This window comes from Sprattus sprattus, assembly GCF_963457725.1.
Source record: "Sprattus sprattus genome assembly, chromosome: 12".
NCBI classification, from domain to species: Eukaryota; Metazoa; Chordata; class Actinopteri; order Clupeiformes; family Clupeidae; genus Sprattus; species Sprattus sprattus.
This window is the reverse complement of record NC_137910.1, coordinates 10207801-10215300: the sequence shown is the minus strand read 5'-3', so window position 1 is coordinate 10215300 and position 7500 is coordinate 10207801. Positions and strand designations below refer to the sequence as shown.

Below are 7500 nucleotides of genomic sequence, written 5' to 3'. Positions count from 1 at the left end.
GGCGCAAACGTTTCCATAGGCCCCCTAATCAGCTCTTTTAGCCTCACAGTTTCCACTGTGGAGCAGGAACTACATCACATACCAGGTGGAACAGGAACTACAGCACAGACAAGATGGAGCAGGAACTACATCACATACTAGATGGAGCAGGAACTACATCACATACTAGATGGAGCAGGAACTACATCACATACTAGATGGAGCAGGAACTACATCACATACTAGATGGAGCAGGAACTACATCACATACTAGATGGAGCAGGAACTACGGCACACACTAGATGGAGCAGGAACTACATCACATACTAGATGGAGCAGGAACTACATCACATACTAGATGGAGCAGGGACTACATCACATACTAGATGGAGCAGGAACTACGGCACACACTAGATGGAGCAGGAACTACGGCACACACTAGATGGAGCAGGAACTACATCACATACTAGATGGAGCAGGAACTACATCACATACTAGATGGAGCAGGAACTACATCACATACTAGATGGAGCAGGAACTACGGCACACACTAGATGGAGCAGGAACTACATCACATACTAGATGGAGCAGGAACTACGGCACACACTATATGGAGCAGGAACTACGGCACACACTAGATGGAGCAGGAACTACATCACATACTAGATGGAGCAGGAACTACGGCACACACTATATGGAGCAGGAACTACGGCACACACTAGATGGAGCCTTCTTTCCACGATCGTGACGTCAATTTCAAGCACAACTAAATTATGATGGATCTCTCGAGCGGCAGCATAAACACTAAACCAGTTAACCAGAGATTTTCTAGACGTTTTCTAACGGTAGGATGACCACAAATGTTGACTCGACTGTTGCATTTCGCTATTAAGTTGCTAACACTCAATTAAATGGCTTCATGGCAGCTGTAATTATTTGATAAATGAATATACCAGCACTGTTATGATTAATGAAAGCCAATATTTAAGGTGAAATTTTGCTTTTGTTCATTCAGTGACTTTAACCTCAATAAGTTCACCATGTAAGCTATAATTTATTAAGGTGTATCCTCTGCATAAAATGGTAAAACAAATATTCTTGCTGATTTTAAAAACCCCGGAGGAGGTACTTATTTGTCCTCTGAAAACAGCCCTGACGGAGCTCCTACTGGGGCGCTTCCTGCAGAACACGGACAAAGGTGCAGGGCGTTCTAAAACAGCCCGCAGGTTCCTCCGGCAGAAATCCGCGTTCTGTGTATTTCAGGGCTGAATGCACTGTGACCAGGCAACTGTGAATGACGAAGTGTGTGAGAGCTTGAGACACACTGCTGACACAGAGACACACACACACTCAGAGAAACCGTATGGAAAGAGAGGACTCTGGAAGAAGAACAGAGAATAGTCCAGGAGAAAGACAACAACAAGAAGAAAGAGGAAGAAAAAGAGAGGGGGTGGGCAACGACACAGAGAGACACACAAAGAGTGTGTATGTGTGTGAGAGTGTGTGTGTGTTAGCAAGCTAGTTCTTGGCCTCTCACAAGTGAGACTTCCCTCATCACTCGACTGTCTGCAGGCTAGCAGGCAGGAGCTGTGGTGTCTGGGGGAGCCATTACTGCTGCAGAGTCCTCACGGCTCCGCCATCACAACAGCAGCGCCCATAGGAAGGGAGCAGGAGAGAGGGGGAGGAAGAGAAAGGACAGAATAAAAGAGAGAAAAGACAAAAGAAGAAGAGGAAGAGGGAGAGGGACGGGGGAATAAGTAAAGTAATAAAGTGAGGGGGAGTTGTGGAATTGTTTTGAAAGCTCCAGAACTTTCCTTTGTTCTCCATGGGGTAGAATAAGATAAAAACAGTGTGGAGATCATCTCCGCTCTGCAGACTTATCCAGCATAGTCACAGAGCCCACACACGCACGCACACGCACACACACACTCTCTCTCTCTCTAACACACAAACATAGCCCGCACACGCACACACAAGCAAGCAAACACACACACACGGGCACATTCTGTCTTCTCACATATCTAAGCTCTAAACAATCCCTTGAAAAACACATGTACACTGCAGCTTTCAAGTTCAGAAGCATGGCCCCTCAACACACACACACACACACACACACACACACACACACACACACACACACACACACACACACACACACACACACACACACACACACACACACACACACACACACACACACACACACACACACACACACACACCTTCTGCACATTGTCAGAGTCCCTCTGAGAGCAGCGTTCCACCCTCCAGTGGCTATCCCAATATTGATAGCGAGGCCAAAACAAACGGCGGCTATCAGAGTTGGCTGCTCCCCAGAGTCAACACAGGACTGCAGCTGCTCCACACAGCTCACACAGACCGCCACAGATACACAGACACCACAGACAGCACAGACACAAACAGCACCTATGTGTGTGTGTGTGTGTGTGTGTGTGTGTGTGTGTGTGTGTGTGAGTGTGTGTGTGTGAGTTTGTGTGTGTGTGTGTGTGTGTGTGTGTGTGTGCACCCTCAGCACTCATTTATCAATCCCAGCATCAGCACCACACCCCTCCAGATGCATCGATCTATCAAACTCCGTCTCCACACCTTGTGTTCCGCTCTCTGGTCCAGAGCAGCCAACCAGAAGGCCCCACTCCGCCCCCGCCATCCATCTCCGCATCATCGCCTCCATCGCTCTTAAGCGCGAGTGCCAAAGGAAGACCAGGGATGATGGCAGCACACCCCAGTGCATTATGGTTACGCCTTCAACATACCACTGCATTATGATATGGCCTTCCTTTAATGGACAGGTCCTCCATAGGTCCTTCTATGTGCTTCCTTATTGGTGACCTGACGTACACTTAAAATGAGGTTTTACTGATGTTTGTTTGTATTAATAACATAATAAACATATGGATAATAATAACGATAATATTTGGTTATCCTAACTACTGAACCATCATAAATAGACCTGGGATTTCAGTTCCAGGTCTTTTTCATTTTTTGACAAATTACGTGGCCCACGTTTCCCCATAACAGTAAAAATCCCACCAGCATAACTTTCCACCTCTACGCTCAACCTCTCTACACCTGCATCTATTGGTCCGTGGGCTCCGTGTGGAGCCACTCCTGCCTCACGTCACGTCCCTCCGTCCTGTTGCTTCCCAGTGGCCGGTCGGAGGGAGTCCATTACTCACCTCTGGAGCGTGGGGGCACTAATTGATTGGCTAATGTGAAATCCACTGGCTTCAGGAGGGGTAGACGTGGGGGCCTGAAATCACATCTACGCTCGCTCGCTCGCTTTAATGTTCGCCGATCAATGGGCCGTCAGCTGGGGCGGCCATGCACGGCAAGCAGAGAACACACACACACACACACACACACACACACACACACACAGGAGCCGACACACAGTCGTCCGTTTCCCATGAAGTTAACACACTCACAAACACGCTCGCACACAAGAATGGCTTGGACAGGATTGCATGCAAACACAGAGACACCCACACACACGCTGCGCACAAGTCAAGGTGTCTGCATCGACCAGCACACACCTGCACAAACACTGGAGATTTACCAATAAGGACACTAGCAGAACTAATGGTGGCGAGGGGAGAGGGGATTTAACGCTTCAGTGAAAAACATAGTCTCTGTGTCTGTGCGTCTGTGCGTGCGTGCGTGTGTGCGTCTGTGTGTGCGTGGCGTGTATGTGTGCACTGGGGTGTGTGAGAAACTCTACACCAACTGACAACACAGAAGATTAAAACATGATTATACTCATGGGGGTATGTGTGTGTGTGCTCTGGTGGGCGGCTCATTCATGTTGTGCATCTATGCATTTCCTTGCACCTGATCAAAATCAAATGTGGAGGTTGTGTCGGGGGGTGGGGGGTTTGGTGGGGGTGATGGAGGGGGTAAAGGAGCGATGAGGTAGCAACAGCAGGAACACCCTTCTGAGACGAGACTGCTACATCTCTGTGACATTTGATTAGCGCTACGCTGTTTCCAATTTAGCACAGGGCCCCCGTCTCGGCCCCAGCTGAAAAGAACGACCGCTGGCGACAGCCGGCACAACGGAGCTGCCAGTCACTGGAGCCCCAGTCCAAACCCCAACGCACGCGGAGAGAGAGAGAGAGAGAGAGAGAGAGAGAGAGAGAGAGAGAGAGAGAGAGAGAGAGAGAGAGAGAGAGAGAGAGAGAGAGAGAGCACATCCTAGTTGGGGAAGAGAGGAGAGGAGGGGGAGAGTAAGTGAGTGAAAACTGAATGTTGTTTAGCAAGGGGGCAAAACAGAGGGGGACCGAGAGGAGCGTACATGCGAGGGTTGAAGAGAACATTCCGTAATGAGAGCAGGACAAAGCCAGCCTCTAAATAAGGGTCAAACGGAGAGAGTGAGAGAGAGTGAAAGAGAGAGAGAGAGAGAGAGAGAGAGAGAGAGAGAGAGAGAGAAATAAGGGTCAAACGGAGAGAGTGAAAGAGAGAGTGAAAGAACAATAAGCGTCTGTGAGATAAATGGGCGAGCAGCAGTGAGGCTGAGCGATGGCTGATGGAGGAGAGCAGCATCCTCCTCCTGCGCTGCCAGACTGCGTCTACTGGACTCAACAGGGACACAAACACAGAGTCTCCACCCAACCACAGGCCTCTTCTACTGGACTCAACAGGGACACAAACACAGAGTCTCCACCCAACCACAGGCCTCTTCTACTGGACTCAACAGGGACACAAACACAGAGTCTCCACCCAACCACAGGCCTCTTCTACTGGACTCAACAGGGACACAAACACAGAGTCTCCACCCAACCACAGGCCTCTTCTACTGGACTCAACAGGGACACAAACACAGACACAGACACAGACACACACACACTCTCAGTCTCCACCCAACTACAGGCCTCTTCTACTGGCTCTTTTCTCCCCTGTCAGAGTAGACGTCCCTTTGGACTGTCTGTATGGGGCTGATCAGAGAAGGGGTGCAGGCGCGTGCGTGCGTGTGTGCGTGTGTGTGTGTGTGTGTGTGTGTGTGTGTGTGTGTGTGTGCGTTTCTTTGCTTGTGCTTGTGTGCGTGTACATGTGCTTGTGTGTATTCACGTGGGCAAGTAAAAAGCTGGATACCAGGCCTACTTTGGCTTCCCTCTCCTCTGAATGAGTGTGACAGAAACAAGAGCGAGGGGAGGGGAGTGGCTCAGTTGTGTGTGTGTGTGTGTGTGTGTGTGTGTGTGTGTGTGTGTGTGTGTGTGTGTGTGTGTGTGTGTGGGGGGGGGGAAGCGGATTTTTCATCACTATATCCAAGCTTGGGAATCAAAGCAGAGAGAGGCGGAGAGTGGATAGCGGTGAGAACGCAGCGTGAACAAAGTACACACTTACACACGGAAAGACAGTCAACCAGAGAAAAGGCTTTAGACAGCTGCAGGAAAGGCAGAGGCACTGAAAGGAGGAGGGATAGAGAGATAGAGAGAGAGAGAGAGCGCAAGAGAGAGAGAGAGAGAGAGAGCAAGAGAGAGAGAGAGAGAGTATAATAAGTGAGATACACAGGCTACCAGGTCAAGAAAAATAGTCGTAACAAATCCAAATACCATTCTATTTCAGTGCATGCACACACAAACACACTAGTACAACCACACACACAAGTACACAGCCAGACCTCTTTTGTCTGATCTGTTCCGCAAGCCAGTGGTGTCTGTACGTGTGTGTGTGTGTGTGTGTGTGTGTGTGTGTGTGTGTGTACGCACAACTTTATGGCATAGGCTTCTGCTCCAACGCCCTTGAGCAAGACATTTAAGAGGAGTCGTTTCAGTTTGCTGTCCAGCTGTTTAAAATGGCTGTTTACAGCACCAAGCTGCGTGCACCATTTTATTTGCCCATGGGAAGCGGTCTCTGAGAAGCGAGCAGAGAGCCTTTTGACCCGCGGCCAGCCGAGTCCCACTGCGTCCAGTAACCTCTCTAAACCCCTCTGTCAGCGCTCAGAAGCGCCCCAAGAGCCAGATGCTTTCCAGCAACCACTGGCTCTCGCCACCCTGGGCCTGTCTCCGTCACTCTGCCACCCCCCCATCCCTGTGTGTGCATCTGTGTGTGTGTGTGCGTCTGTGTGTGTGTGTGTGCGTCTGTGTGTGTGTGTGCGTCTGTGTGTGTGTGTGCGTCTGTGTGTGTGTGTGTGCGTCTGTGTGTGTGTGTGCGTCTGTGTGTGTGTGTGCGTCTGTGTGTGTGTGTGTGCGTCTGTGTGTGTGTGTGTGCGTCTGTGTGTGTGTGTGTGCGTCTGTGTGTGTGTGTGTGCGTCTGTGTGTGTGTGTGCGTCTGTGTGTGTGTGTGCGTCTGTGTGTGTGTGTGCGTCTGTGTGTGTGTGTGCGTCTGTGTGTGTGTGTGCGTCTGTGTGTGTGTGTGCGTCTGTGTGTGTGTGTGCGTCTGTGTGTGTGTGCGTCTGTGTGTGTGTGCCTGATGCTTTTCAGCAACCACTGGCTCTCTCCACCCTGGGGTCTCTATTACTCTATCAGTCTTTATTTGTTATTTACCCTCACGCAGCATTCTCTCCCTCGCTCACAAACTCTTCCTGTCACCCTTGAAGGTATACGTTTTCAAATATTTCCTTTTTAAAAAGGTATGGGCAAGTCTCAAGTCACAGAGAAATGTCCCAAAAAAAACCATGCTGTTCGGGAAAAAAAAGACCTCTTACCTAGACTTTTTCCAGAATTAATAGAATGTTTGTAGCACTAAGAAATCTGGCAGTTTGGACAGACTAGCCAAGCTTCAATGAGAGCAGTTTTTTTTTTATATTTCGGTGAGGAAAGAGACAGAGACTGTGTGTGTGTGTGAGTGTGTGTCGGTGTTCTTAAGGGCATGAAGAGACATGGAAAGATCCCCTCAGATGTGTGTGTGTGTCTTGGTGTTCTTAAGTGCATGAAGGAGAGATCCCCTCAGTTGTGTGTGTGTGTGTGTGTGTGTGTGTGTGTGTGTGTGTTTAAGGGCATGAAGGAGAGATCCCCTCAGTTGTGTGTGTGATTGGGCATGAGGGCTCTTGGGGCACCTGAGAGGAGCTGCCAGGCCCCAACAGGGCTAATTAATAATGAAGTACATCATCACGGAGAACACACACGCTCACACGCTCACACTCACACACTCACCCTCACCAGGTATTCTGGCAAACCCTCAGAACAAGCCACCTCTGCCAACAAGTCCGACCGAGAGGCAGGCGCGCAAACACACACAGACACACAGACACTCAGACACACAGGCAGACACACAGACACTCAGACAAGCAGACACAAACCTCAGTCACATGCTTCAGTGACTCAACTTCACTAACCTCGCCTGAGAATTCATCAAAGTCACTCTCACAGCGGCTTCCCCCTTAACTGCGGCCCAGTCCTGCCTTTATTAACATCATCAAACAAGTCTTCTCTTCTTGCTAACGCTATTAACTAATGAACAACTGCCAACGCCAAACCATCCACTTGTCGACCTACAGAACAAAAGAACAGCCCCCCCCCCCCCCCCCCCCCCCACCACCCAATCCAACCCACAGCGAGCCCC

General features: G+C 49.8%; 1 protein-coding gene across 1 annotated transcript in view; it reads right to left on the bottom strand.

The window, feature by feature from the left end:
• ndst2a (N-deacetylase/N-sulfotransferase (heparan glucosaminyl) 2a) overlaps positions 1-7500 on the bottom strand; it is a 118986-nt gene that overhangs the window by 51738 nt on the left and 59748 nt on the right. The window lies entirely within an intron of this gene.